The sequence below is a fragment of the Rhea americana genome, unplaced genomic scaffold, assembly GCF_003343005.1.
Source record: "Rhea americana isolate MKP2758 unplaced genomic scaffold, rheAme1 scaffold_42, whole genome shotgun sequence".
NCBI lineage: Eukaryota > Metazoa > Chordata > Aves > Rheiformes > Rheidae > Rhea > Rhea americana.
Window position 1 is genome coordinate 1,560,063 of NW_028186557.1, and position 15,082 is coordinate 1,575,144.

The following is a 15,082-nucleotide window of genomic DNA, read 5'->3' on the forward strand; positions in this document are numbered from 1 at the left end:
GCGCAGCATCCCCCGGCGGGACGGAGCGCGGGCCCCGCGGCGGCGCGACGTGCCGCTCTCCGGCGGCTCCGCCCGCCCCGCGGCTGAGCGAGACGCGGGAGCTGATCTCCTTTTACAGCTCTTCGGTCGGACCGTCCCCGCCGACGGAGCGGACTTCCCAGTGGCTGTCCGTGTCCTAAGTAATACCCACGCAAAAGCAAGGGRGGGTACCCCGCTCTCCGCACGCTCCTTGCCGTGTTCGCCAAGGGCTTTGCCCCCATCTTGGTGGCTTTTGCTTGGGATTTCCAGGTGTTTTCCTTCCACGCATTAAACAGGACTGTACCGCTCACCCCAGACCTTGRGAACAGCCAGGCAAGGCCACAAGCACTGTGTATGCGTGTGTGTTTTGAGAAGGGTCAAGASGTGTTTTGCTAGTAAATACAAAACCCTAGGTATTTATAAGAACTATTTTCTGGTCAGAGAAGATTTGGGATCACAGGCAATACAAAGAAATAAAATATTGGTGTGTCACCTCAGCTCTACAGCACTCTTGGATCACATTTAGAAATAAAAAGTGGAAAAAAATTGGAGCTCTGTCCAGTTGCTCTATACCCCTGCCGTGCTCAGCTCCGTTCAGCCTCGCGCACACATCCTAGAAGCCCTTCCCGCATCGCCATTAGCCGCCTTCTCCTCTCTTTCAGCTCCAGTCTTCCTTCATCCSCACTGGGGCCCAAAAGCGCCAGCTCCGTCTGCACGGCTGGTARGCGGGCCCGGTCCCGAAAGCTGCCTCTGGCCCCTAGCAGCGCTCGGGCTCTCCTGCGGCAGCCGCGGGGACCCAGCGCCCACCACGTCGTTCAGCGAGGCCGTGTACGTGATGGCATCGGCTGCCTTTGGCTGCCAAGCCAGCACTCCTGAAGCGTAAACGGGGACTGATTATGTGAATGTGGAGCAAAATGGCTTCTAACAGGACTTCAGGGGTTTTTTGAGGGGGGAGGAATTCCTTGCCTTAAACTCACCCTTTTGGATAGCTGTCAATTATACACTTCACAAAGCAGTGAGAGGACATAAATGATGAGAATGAGATCATTTACACACCCCAAGATCACTGGCTATCTAAATAAAAAAGTAACTTTCCAAAAGCAACTTCCTGCCAGTGCCAATACATTATTTTTTTCCTGACTCTGTACTGATAAAACAGCTGAAATGAATAGAAACAAGTAAGGTCCTGTATTTGAAGGCTACAAAGCCAAATATGGCACTCCTTCCTGCCTGCTTAGTCAAGCCTCTCTTTGTATCTGCAGATGCATCTAAGTAAGCTCTGCCAGATTTGCCCCCTGATTTTCTGTAATGATTTTTTTTTTCCATGCAAAAGTGAACCCAGCACCTTTTTAAGTGCCATTTTAGCAGAAACTAGAGAATGCAATGTCTCGCAAAAGTGCCAGCCGAAGCTGGTTCCAGCTAGACTGCCCTKCCTTAGCAAACACCTGCTCTGATTCACACTGTCCTTGCAACAAATCCAGCTGTRAAGAACTGATCTTTTTATGAAGTTACTGCTTTTTTTTTTAAATTGAGGATTAATTACTGTATGTAAAGTGAAAGTGTTGTCTTTGATAGTCCGCAGACTATCAAGATCAAGGCAAAGGGCTGCATTCAGGCTGCCAACTGTTGATTCCTAGCTTAGATGTTACAGCTCCTGTGATGCTTATGTTCAAAGAGAAACAAGCATTTCAGACCTGTCTACTCCCTCTGACTGTCAGATATCAGATTTATATTTAGTTAAGGGAGAAAAGTTGATTCAGTATCTATGTTAAATTCTATTACTTCAAGAATTATTTCAAAAACCCTCTTGCTTACTTTGAGACTGCTCCAGATCCCATCAAAGGCAGTAGGAAAAGTCTCGTGAAGTCTYGATCTTTCGTGCATGCAGAGTAGCAGCCACATTATTGTTCTGTGCTCTTCCCACTGACTTTGCTCCAATGTGGAGCTCACCAATCCAGCACACTTAGTACTGYGGGTGCCTGTCATGCTTTGTAAAACACGGAGGTCCCACCCCAAGGTGCTTTTTTGCACTAAATTATGCATTTGCCATAATTAGCTTGTAAAGTATTTTGAAGACACAACACTAAACAATAATAATGCTAAATAGTATTATTGGACAGATACAATGCAAGCAATTAAATAGTAATACAATCAAAAAAAAAAAAGTGTGGGCCACAAAGATAGAATTGTCATGTTTGTCTACTTTATATCCATATCTCCTGGCTGTTGGTTACTCAGTACAACATGGCACTCTCAAAATAAACTTCCGTTTCTCCTTTTATTTTCAGCCCTCCAGCTAGGAACAGATAGAGCCCTGCATTTGCACAAAAAAAAACTCTTGACGGGTATACTGGTGCTGCCARTGAGGCTAGCAAGCCACTGCCATAGATCAATCTTTTTGACAGATGAAAACATCTGGAAGCTGTGTGATYCAGGCTCTCACCTGCTGCCCAAGGGTGTCCCAGATGAGCTGCCTAGGAGGCCCCTTCCATGAGGCACYGAGAAGAGATCTGCAGACCAGACCTGCAGGTCATCACCAGCAATAGTGATGGTAGCTGTGGTGAGGATAAGGAGCCCTTAGAGTTCCCATGTGCTTTCTGAATCAGCATATAATCAGTTCAGCAGTGTGTTGCCCCAACCTTCCTGCACCAGTCTGAACAGGAAACTCACAGAGTTGGGCTCTGCAGGATGCATCTCGGACGAGGCATCCAGGTATCTCACACACACAGTTCCCACACAGGTAGACAGCATGAGTTTCATGAGAGGACACCTCTTTTATAATGCAGAATTTGCAATACTTTAACCCAGCACTGGGGAGAGACTGAATTTCCCGTATCTGCTGGATGGAGTGTTAACTCTGAAGGATAGTGATGACAGTGTAAACTGTGCATTTGTTTGGATATTCCATGTCATGTTTATTTTGTAGTCTGCCAGAACAAACCTTTGACCCGGTGAACCTCCTCCCTCCCCTGCACACAACCCCCTGCACTGCACTGACACAGCCATGTGTGCTGGAGCAAGGAGTCAAATGAAAAATAGCTGAGAAGAAGAATATTTTGTTTTCAGCTGGATCACTCCCAGGATTTGCTTGCAGTGGGGACATGCAAACAGCTTTGCCAGCAAAAGTGAGTGGGCAGCAGGATCCAGCACAGGGACAAGTACAAACAGCACAAGGTGGAACTGGGGAACAAGAGAACGACGGACCTGCGCCATGCCAGAAACTTCAGCCTCCGCACTTGGCTGTGCTCCTCTCACCCCTCCCTTGCAGAAGAGAGAAGGAGTGTGAAAGGCGAGGGAGCGATGAGAGCAGAAACTCACCTTTGGACTTTCCTACCTTCCCCACTGATGGTCCAGTAACACAGAGGAAATAAGGAAGCAGCTTCACAGGCATCATTTTTGGTGGCACTAGTTTGATGAAGCTGTTTACACTCCCTCAGTTGTGCTGCTGCAGCTCTTTGTGCAGTTCGGTAGTGAACCAGATCRGGAGACTGCTTTAAAAAAAGAAACACCCTCCCCACCCTGGTTATTTTTACCCTGGCTCAGTTCCACCTGAGGTACAATTCACCTCGTCTCCACAGAAGTGGAACTGGAGAAAGAGCACCCGAGTGGGAAAGTACAGCCAGAAGCAGGAGAACAGGGGTCTGCCTGAGTCCACAGTGCCACTGGAGGAGAGTGCTGCTACTCAGCACTCATAGACAAATTGTTTGTCACAATTAAGGAGATCAAAAAGGAGGGRAAAAAAGGTTGAATCTTTGTAGGCACATGCAGTATTTGCATACTGTTTTTCCTCTGCMAAGTGTAAAGGGAAATCTGCATGTAATCATGTTTAAATGCTCCCTTTYCCCCCTCCCATTTGATCTAAACTTCATGCATGACACTGTCCTCAGAGCATAAAACAGCAATCCAGCAAACCACTTAGGCACGGACATTGCCTTTAACACCTGTCTATTCCTGCTGAAGTCAGTGGAAATACTTACATATTTAAAGTTACACACACTTAAATACTTTGTTAGATCATGAGCTAATTTAAGGACAGAAGCACAACTCCACAAAATAAAAATAGGTTAATAATGCCAAACTCTTAGCGAATCTTAGGAAATCTCCTGGAATAGGTTCATAATTAGTAAATCTACACTCTTAAAGGTAAACATCCTAATCTTTTCCTCAGTTCTGTTTTCCTGCTGATTTTGCCTGTGTTCCTGGCTAAAGACATGACTGACTGAAGATTTCAGCACCTGCAAGTTAGTGCCTGAACCTTAYGGCAGCATCCAGCAGATTGCACCACACATTTACCTCTTCTATACAGTATCAGTATGAGTGAGGCATTTCAAAGGGGAACTGTCTTAAGGTAACCAAAAAAATGATGAAAAAACAGTTATCTGTGATCTCCCAACTTCTACACAGTAGGAATAACAGACTGAGGTAGCTCTGCTTGTAACAGCCAAGGTTAGTCTCCTGAGGACAAGTACCTACAGTCTGAAATAAGCAGGGCCCCATTTTGCTGTGTTTAAAATGCAGACACTGTGCATGACTCTCAGCTTTTGATGTATAAGCAGAAGCAAACACTTGTCCAGCAAAAGAAAACACCTTCTTCAGCCAAAATCGTTTCCAGTCAACACTTTCCCACCTCTAAAATTGCACTAATTCCTTGGTTACAGGTAAGGTGGTTTTTGTATGCAAAGAGGTAGCTTCAGGTTCTTCCCTGAAAATTAAAATGGCAAAGCTGAGCACCTCCTGCACTAAATATCACCTGAATGGAGTGTCTTAATGGAGTGTCTTGAATCACATTTTCACTGAGGTACCTCAAATCTATCCAAGTCCTGTTTCAGGTACTTAACTGTCTTATTGGATCCTACTCAAAGCCTTGCATTCCTGATGGGCTTAGTGGGCTTAGCAGACTGTGTTTTTAGGAGCTCATACTCTATAACAGACTGTCCATCCTCTGCAACAAGGACCTTGACCCAGTTTTAACAATAAACTCAGGAAAGGTTTGGCCTCAGAATCCCCTTATCTTAAGCCGCAAAGTTTACACACTTTTTTTTTTACATTTGTATTAGTCAGTCTAGAAAAAAGTATTACTTCTTTTATACTTAGACTGTCACTGCTGCAGCATTTGTACTGCAAACTTTTAAGAGCATTGCAACGAACCTGCAGGTAGGACCACACCAGTCCTATCAGCTCTGTCCTCATGCTCCAAGGCCTGATGGCATCTCACAAGCACACTGCATCCTAGAAGCAGTTTGATGCATCAGTTTTAGCAGAGCAGTTGAATGACAGCAATCTGCCCAGAAACACTATATACAGCTGACTGTAGCAGAAACTGCAGAAACACAGTGTGATGGTCAAATACCAGGTGTGGGTTCAGATACCTGCATGACATCTGAGGAAATAACAGCGAAGATGTGTAAGCAGCATCTTTGCAAAGCAGCTTCAACAAGAGATCTATGAGGTCCAGGTGCTTGTAGAGTATAACAGGACTGCTAAAGGCACCCAGAGACTTACATGTTTTTAGTTTGTTATTCTCCTCTCACCCTTGAAGCTTTTTCATGGGGCTCAGACAAGAACTGCATTTTTTTCACTTTGAGCAGCAACTGCTCTAATCTCTTTACAACCTTTCCCTTTCTTACCTCCTCCAGGAAAAAGCTTCTTTTCCTTAATTGTAGGTCTTAATAGTTCTAGGACACACCTGGTCTGATGACTGTAGAAACAACATCAGCACTTACCTCCAGTTCATACTATACTGGACATTCTTCTCATAGCCTCAGTGATTAGAAAACTCCAGCTTTCAGCACCTGTAAAGCAGCAATGGTTTGATTTACCTCTGCTCCCACTGCAAGACCTAAATGGCTTGGATGGCTACAACCCATTTTCAAAAATGACTCAATGGAGAACAAAACTCCATGAGAACAAGAAGTTCTCAATGGAGGGAAGTGAGGTTAAGGCTTCTTTGGGAGTAGGCGTTAGTAATCCCAGTCACCACCTTTAAAAATGTTTGCCCTTGGGCCCCAGCCAGCTCTCAGTTCTGTCAACATCTTTATTGCCAACTTTATTAGCAGAGTCACACAAAAGTAAATCTAGTGTGAGAACAGGATTAAGCCCATTCTGTTTTTATGGTCTATGAAATGTCTACTGCCTTGTTGTCATGTTGCAGTCACAAATGGCAGAGAAAAGGGGAATTTAGGCAGGTATTGCGTCCTCAAAATTTTAAAGGAAGAAGAAAATTAATCCCAGAACCCTAACTGACTAGAAAAGTGTATATGCATACAAGGCTTCTCAAACAGAGACCAAAAATCTGTACCTTGCCAGATGCTAGYTGAGGTATATTAATTTTCTTCTGCAAAATAAGATTAGGAACAGTAATTTGTCATGCRTTCAAGTTTGGGATTTCATCTACAAGGGGATTAAAGCTCAGGCAAACACGAGCCTGCCTGGATACTGCACTACTCTGTGTGCTGTTTCTCCTTGGGAAGAACAGGAGAYGAGGCTGGGATCAGAACTACACAGGGGGCTATACGGGAAGCCTACTAAAATGATCATTTCTTCACCGATGATTCAGTTGGCCGAGATTTGCAAGAGAGACTGAGGGAATTAGATTTCTGTTTTCTAAAAATTTCAATAGGATTTAAGTTCCTGGCTCCCTTAGGTTGCTTCTTTCAAATATGCCTGAAGATTAGAAAGGTTTTTTTTAGTATAACACTGACGATTAGATTTCAGCTCTTTGGCTGGGAATATCTTTTGGTTCCAGGTTTCTATAATCTTAGGGCTCAAATCCCTTAGTAGGATCACAATGTAAATAACACTAAATACTTATTACAATTATTAATAGTATAACTCCACAGAGGTATCAGCTGAAAAACCGCTGAGCTAAATACATATTTCAATTAAAGATGCAGAATTATGAGGATTTATGCATGAACCTGAAAAGCAATTAATATTTAAAAATGTACTTCTGGGCAAGAAATATAATTACCTTTTCATTACCTTTATTATTTTCCAATTAATCATACTGGGCTCCACCTATAAAGTCTCATTCAAACCTTACTTGTATAAAGTTGCCATTKTCTTCAGTGTAAGATTTTCTGGACTGCTGTGACTTTTTCTTGTCACAGAAGATAAGTAAGGACTATAATGAGATATTGCACTGACTYGAAGGCACAAATGGTAGTGTTTGCCAAAATGTAAATTCACTGTTCTGGTAGACATTCACAYACATTCTACCTCTTTAATTCATTTTTCAGTCCTCATAGAAACAATTTCATGCAGGCCAGGAAAAAAAAAAAAAAAAGGCACATGGAAGATAGACTGCAGTGACCCCTTGTTTGGGGATTTAGTGATATTTGTTTTGGCATCATGCMTATATTTAGTAAACTGTCATCTGTTACAACCTGTATGGAGACAGCTCTGATGTTTTGAGAAATATTCAYCATTCTGTATCACACAGTTTCTTTAAATTGCTCTTTCTGTTGTTACACAATAGTCTGTTTCAACAGCAGCTTTAGGAACTGAGTGCTCTCCCATAAACTGGCTATGAGGATCCCGAGCTGGTTAACACTTGTAGCAGTACTGTTACAGTACTGCTGTAGCCTGCTGCAGCAGGCTGTTAGCTAAGTCCTGTTCTCCTGAGCAAATGACTTTGTGTTTATTTGTAAATGCTTTTCCTGAAATGAAGGGAAAYGTGTGTTAAATAAGACACTAATGTATTTTCTGAACGCAGGACAGAATCTGTCTCTTGAAGGGGACARTTCCCAATCCCTGCAAGTGACCTGGCTATTTTGGGCTGTGCAGCCCCCAGAGCCAGGCGTTCRGGGGACCTTCTGTTCCCCTCTGCAGGAGCATTTATTCCATGGCCATCGTGGAGCATGTGGGCAGCCACCAGCAGAGCAGTGAACGATGTGACTCCAGACAAGTCATGTGTTTGCTTTCTTCCCCTCTCCCCAGGGGAGCGTGTGCAATGCAATACTGAGTTTGCAGTTTGAAGGGGGAAAAAAAACTATTGTTTTGTTAGTCCAAACACCAGGGTGTTGGCAATCTGCAGTGACCCTCACATCTCAAAGAAAGGGAAGAAAAACAACAACATAAAGAACCAGTAACAATTCAAACCTTTGGTTAAACCAGTTGGGTCTCTGCAGTGCCACACAGCTCCAGCCACTGCAGGAATCCAACTGCACCTCTCTTACCAACTTTAAATGTGGTTCAGAGCCCCCTCTATACTTTCACARACCTCCTAGCATCCTGCACTACCCACAGCACGGCCTCATTCTCCCTAAACCYCTTCATGGCCTTGTAACTTGCCTCTCTCACCTCCCACCCAAAGAGATTGTGCAACCCACGACCTATCTGTCACGGTCAGTCTGCCAACCACGCTGGCGGCTGCCAGCACAGCCGGGCTGGGAGAGATGAGCCCAGCTCAAAAAGATRCAATCACGTCTACTAAAGCCAGCTCTGGGCTTCCATCAGCCTTGCAGGGCAGCAACAGCCCCTTATCCCCTCTGCTGATCAGGTTACGCCTTCCAGTAGCATTCCTAAATTGCTCATCACGTGAGCTTGTCCTGCAGCGAGTCCCACATCTCTCATTCAGACAGATACTATTAAGATTGGGTCTCAGCATGCAGTGAGGATCCAAGCTGCCACCTCTGGCTTTGGTCAGCAGAGAGAGCTGCTGGACATCTCCCAACTGCCATTGAGTAAATCCCTGGGACTTATTCTGTAGAAATAAAGTAAATATTTTTTCCAAATTTTAATTTCTGGAGAAGAATACCTTCTGATATGTAGGCCAGTGCAGTAAGATATACATTCATATATACTGCTTGCATCAGAAAAAGCAAGGTCAAAGAAGTACACCTTGCAGGCACTGCATAAATTTCATGATGATTTCAGTTCTTCTGGGAGTTATTATTATCAGGGTTTGTAGTGCACAGAATCTAGGATGGTCTGGGAGCAAGGGACATAAGACTGCCTCCAGCAGAAAAAGAGTTAAGAGGAGCCTGCCCTGGAGGTGAAGGTGTAAGGGAGTTGCCTGCTGGAGACTGGCAAAGCTAGACTAGATTAAGCCTAARTCCATTCCTTCCACTCTTGAGTGGAACTCATGGCATTATGACCAATGCAGCTGAGCCCCCTTTCCATCTCTCTTCTGGCTAGGCAGGACCACAGCTTCCCTGGTGCTGGCACTGGTTTTCATCTGATCACAGAGTGATCTTGCTTTTCAGAGAATTAAATCAACCAACAGCTCATTATGAAAACTAAAAATAGTTTCTGGCTGGGCTGGTTTAGCTCCCTGACTCAATGTACCAATAAGCACCAATGCAAGGTGAGATTAGGGAAAGGGAGGGACCAGGATTCAGCAGCAGTTAGATCAGTTTAGCCAAATCCTAAAACCACCCCTCCAGCATTGCCTCTCTCAGGCACGGGGGAATAAAAACCCCTGCAAGATCTGCAGTGCCAGGCAGTAGGTGGAAATGGATGCTCGTAAACAAATGTATAATAAACCATCCTGCCATGTGATGGTGYACTGCCCAGGGAATCTCAATTCTATATCAAGACATAGCATAGAGATCCAGATGTTTTACAATCCTAGAGCAAAAAGCTAAATCAAACTGTCTCCAGGTAATACAAAACAAAGTGCATTTAGATGAGCACAAGCATAGTATATTTCTATAAAGATTGTCTTTTTAAAAAATACATCCCTTATGGTAAAACTCAAGTCCAGGTAAAGGTAAGGGGGATGTGGAAGAGCCTGTGCTTGTCAGAACAACGAAATGAATCATCTGACAGTTCTGGAAAGCCCCGTATGACATGGAGACACTTTTCCGTCATTGCCACCATGGACCAAAACATAACAGAAATGTATCTAAAGTTCAAAGTGTTACTCCACACTGTTTTAGCAACAAATAAAGTTCACTGAATGATTTGGCTCTGTGCTCCTTATTCACTTCAGGGAAGTCCAAAAGTGAAATAGGAATGGGGTAAGACAGAGCTGAAACACAGACACAAGTTGCTCACAGCTGATACTTCACTCATGCCATTCATTTTCAGAGTTACTAATCCTTCATTTTCATGGCAACTTGGAAGATTCTTTAAAATTATAATTTAATGGAAAAGTTGAATCCAGAGATGCAGCTGCAAAGGGGCAATTGCCTACTGTGCATTGACTTTAGAGGAGGCAGTTAAGTGTATATTCCAGGGATGGACTGAAAGGAGAATTGTAACAACGACCRAGTTCAACAATCAGGAAATCTCGATTTAAAGAACCTGTCAGGTATTTTTGTTTTCTTTTTACATGAATCTCCATAGTTATTTCATTTTCTAAAGAAAGACTGATTTCAGTGACTGGAAGAATTAATTTCATGTGACTAACCAAGAGGGTACCTGTAGCTTCTACTTATTCAAGTGAGCTTGTTATATTTATTTATTCAGATTTCTAGTTATCTTTTAAATAAAAGTATTAGAAATTATGCTTTTTTTCTTTTTACATCATTTTTTATTTTTCACCTTTGATAGACTGGACAGAGTTTGTCATGCAGTCAAGAATGACTGAGCAGGTTCTTGAAAATTTTTATCGTATAAAATATATTGTATTTTTATTGTATAAAAGATCTCARATATCCTGAATACATACAGAAAAACACATAGCACTCACATTTAAAAAAAATAAAATTAATCAATTTATTAAATAAAGGAGCATTTTCTGTAATTGAATTTGGACTTTTTCTGGTTACCGTGTCCTTTACGATTTCAGAAATGATAGTGCTCATCCTCATTTCTCTTCCTTTCTTTCCTAAATAAAAGGAAGCAAACGAGTTTCCATCTTTTTTAATTTCCAGTCAGTCTTTTGAGATATACTTAACCGGGCATTGAACTGAACAGTGAATAAATTGAAAATAAGAAACATTCTATTTCTGCGTAACAGGCCCTCATCAAAGATAAGGCCATCACTCACGCCACCGCTGGCTCCGGTGGCTTCGAACCACAGCGCCTTATCGTGAAACAGGCACTGTGGAGTTCATTGATTTTAGAGATGTGTTAAATTGAGGTTGCTGTGGTTTACATTTAAGGATAAACAGCTTTATTTYCAAAAGAGCAAAATACGACTACACAATGGGAGTCATCTCGGTGAGTTTTTCATAGGACCGTGCTGGGTGAGCAGCTGGGTTCACACCACCATTATAACCCCTTACAACGAACCCAGGAAAGTTTGGGAAAGATCCAGGCGTAATACCTTGCATGAAGCCCAAGCTGCCGCCACCTCCGCCCGCGCGGAGTCGTTACCAAGCGGCCGCGCCTCGCGCGCGGGCGGCCCCTCACGCGCGGAGCCGTTACCAACGGCGGCGCCGACCCCTAGCGGCCGCGGCACGCGCGCGGGCGGCCCCTCACGCGCGGAGCCGTTACCCACGGCGGCGCCGACCCCTAGCGGCCGCGGCACGCGCGCGGGCGGCCCCTCAGGCGCGGAGCCGTTACCCACGGCGGCGCCGACGGGGAGGCGTTTTTCCATGGAGGAAGCTGCGCACTTGATTTGTGTTAAAGCGAGACGTAATTAAGAAGGTTTTGAACGTGTATCTCAATGAGTTGTAAGCGTTATGGGATGTGGACTCTGCGCAGTGGGAAAGGGAGGGCTGAAGTGCTGGCACCTGGCACAGCGACCAAACTCCGTGTTTGATCACCACATTTTCAACATCCTGGAGTCAAGCGTTACTGCTTTAGCCTTAAAATTGAAGGGTTAAAGCTGCAAAAGCGAGGGATCTCGTTGTTCAGCTTGACTGTGTTCTGACTGTTTTGTACTACAGGGATTAATTAATTGCGTACATATGTGAATCCTGTCTATAACTCCTCTGCAATCTTCTCCCATGTTGTACAAAACTGAGAAGGGCGGGGGGGGGATTATGAATGTAGTCTGTGCCTCTCTGTTTACTTTTAAAGGATGATTTGCCAAGAAACTGGATCAAAAGGAGTGTTGAAGCAGGAAGTACTTTCTCAAAAACTTGAAAAAGCAAAAGTCAGTTTTATAGTCCTGATAAGAAGAAAAATGTTGAAGGGAATGGCAAACCTCCTGTGGCATAGAAAGGAACAGGAGACTAAGGAGGGAGAGTCCACGGACAGGCAGAAAAACCTGGCAAGCCCTGCAGCCTCCAAGTACTGCCTTTTGTGTCCGAGCTGGCAGGGGGAGGCTGAAAAATGGGACAGTCACATGCTTAAAATTTATTTTTGCCTTTGCATCCCAAAATACACAAAGTCTKTCCATAAACAGCCTGTTTGGAAAATGCTATTGCATGTCAGGACAAAAGCTTTTGACTGCACAACTCTCTAGAGGTTAAATTTCTCTCCAAGATTCAGTTTCCCTACAGGAAACACAGAGTGTGGAGTGAGGAGCTTCCCAGGGGCAGCACCAGGGGGTTTTCCTCAGAGAAGGGTAGCAGGGAGTTAGCATCAGCACATCTGCCCAATCCTGCAGACTGTGCAAAGAGCATGGCCTGGGAACTTGTGATAACTGCACGTTTTCAATCTTGAATTGTAATAAACCTGTAATCAAGTGGAGCATATACCAAGGCAAAATGTGGGTGGAGGATATCTGGCTTTTACTGACCTAAAATGTCTTAAGAATAAGAGATTCACATGATTGCAAAGAATATTTACAAAACAAGCCATGTTTTTAACAAAGTAAAACTTCACATGCACTCCTCATAGCTAATTAAAACCTTAAATAAGAGAGCTCATGCATTCTTCAGTTCAGATTTATGCATGAAAACCTAACACTAATAGGAAACACTGGGATTGTTCAGGATTACTATAGCATTCAGCCTGAATCCCAAGGTAAATACTTGTTTTCTGCTCTAGGAGTGTATTAAATACACAAGAAAGCCTTTGCCTGAAAAAGAGAGTCTTAGGTCTCTAAGAGACTTAGGAGTCACAATATCCTTTTCAGCCAATACTGCAAGCTTATAGATCCTGAAAGGCTTCTCTCATCTGACTCTGTGAGAATGGCAGGGATTTGAATGCAGAAGGACACTGAATTCTTCCTGATCCATATCCTGCAGACAGCCCACAAAAATACAGAAAAGCAGGAACAGTTTTCTGAAGCGATTCCAGATRTGATCGCTTCTTTCAAAGTAAATTATGTTCACTAGCAGTTTTAGTGTCCCACATTCTTGAAGTAGTGTGATTTTACTTTACGTAAAGTAAGTAAAGTAACTTAAGCACGTAAGTTTCATGTCTTTTCTTCCTTTTTTTTTTTTTTTTTTTTGCATTTGCAGTTTGATGCATTGTTAAAGCTTTATTGAGAGCTAACCTGAAACTCAGAAAAGCCTCACACAACAAAGCAAAGATGTGGATGCTGAAAGAGGACAAGACATGATCCTTCCCAGCACCAAGTTTTTTTCTTGCAGCAGAGTAAGGTGAACTGCATGGAAATAGTAATGCATATCAAACAGGCAATCATGTTTGCATTTAAGTGCCTCGTAATATTCTCTTCTAGTCTCGACTATCAGCTCTAGAGACTAAAAAACAATTCACAGCATTGTCTCTTGGCAGAATAATAACAGTATTTCAAACTTACATACATGTCTATTATTTTCTGTTTTCAAAAAAGCAAACAGGCAATCAATACTCATCTTAGAGTCTGTGCACAGCAAATATATGAACAATAGAACAATGCTCTGACTAGCGTGAATAAAGAAAACAGTAGAGGTGCTGCCATCYCACGTGCGCCAGCCCATGTCTTCCTGCTCCCAATAGCCTGCAGGCAATTTAGAGATTATTACTGATCAAATGCCTTTCAGTCCCACCTCCTCTTTTCCATTAATGTTATCATTCAACTTGTAACTCAGAGCTTCCCTTTCTTCCACACATGAGCTGCACACACAGATAACAAAATTCATTACTGTGACTTAGAAAATCTCTTCGACTCTAGTCATAGTGACTAAGCAACGGTGCTTCTGTTTCACTTATTTACCAACAGTGTCTTATCCTTGTTCCCACTATGTGCCTGTAAAGTACAAGCCAAGGCATAAGAGATAGGAAATCAATGAAATCAGAAAGGTTAATTTCCCAGCTGTGCATTCAGGGCTGCATGGAAAAGGAAGGATGTGAGGATCCCAAGATATGGGCCCCTTTCAGCTATTGTTACTCATCGTTTGCAGTAGTTTATTATGGATCAATAACTTCTTATAGGTTCTGTCTGTATTCTTGCTATGCTTGTCAGGTGGCACTTCACTCCAGGATTAGCCGAATGGCTTTGAACAGGCTTGTCTGTGATCTTTTAAAACAAGTTGAGAACTCCCTGCAAAAAGTTATGGGTATGCTGCAGAATTACAATATGAAATTTTCTGGTCTGTGTTATGTAGGATGTCAGAGGAGATCATCAGAATAGCGCTCACTGTCTCTGAGAACTCAGTGAGGGTTTTGAGGGAATGGAATGTTGCTTACCATGAATTGTTCAGAATCTTGCCCTGTGGAAAGGAAACAAAGCAGAAAGACTTCACTGAGATACATTGGGATAAGAGGTTTATTTTTCTCCTGAGGTAAATAGGAGCCTTTTTGATTTCTACTGGACATATTTTTTGGTGATAAACACAGAAAATGCATTTAAAGGAAAGCGCTATACCATGGGGGATTTGTGAATCTAGGCAAAACGGGAAAAGCTGCTGCTGAAATTTAATCAGAGAATGTTTTCTCATGGGATTTCCGGTGTTTCTGTTTGCAGTCACCAAAGAGAATGGAGTGCAGACCTGAGTGACTTCCCTCTAAGTGTTTCAAACATCTTATTAAAGCTTGGAAAYGGATGACAAATCAGGGCGCTGTAATGCGTGTAAACAGTCATCCTCAGGGTTACTTGTCTCATGTGAGATTTCCTTTTTGTTTACAGTGCACATTTGTTTAAGACCAGCATGTCTTAAGAAGTGCATGAAGCAGTTGTATGGAACAGACAGCATATATCGGTTTTTTTAGAGAGCACATGTATGTACAACACAGTACATATGTGCTATGGTCATCCCAGTTTTCTTGCTAGATGGCAGCCTTGATGAAACATGTTCATGGGAGACACTTCACCAGCACATTGGCTAGCACACCTCTG

At 43.2% G+C, this 15,082-nt stretch overlaps 1 long non-coding RNA gene across 1 annotated transcript in view; it reads left to right on the plus strand.

Annotated features, from left to right (window-relative positions):
• LOC146590128 (uncharacterized) overlaps positions 1-2,281 on the plus strand; it is a 2,785-nt gene extending 504 nt beyond the window's left edge. Inside the window, exon 2 of the long non-coding RNA XR_014897047.1 lies at positions 681-2,281. This is a non-coding gene — a long non-coding RNA (uncharacterized LOC146590128). The remainder of the gene's footprint in view (positions 1-680) is intronic.
• Positions 2,282-15,082: the final 12,801 nt, after the last annotated feature.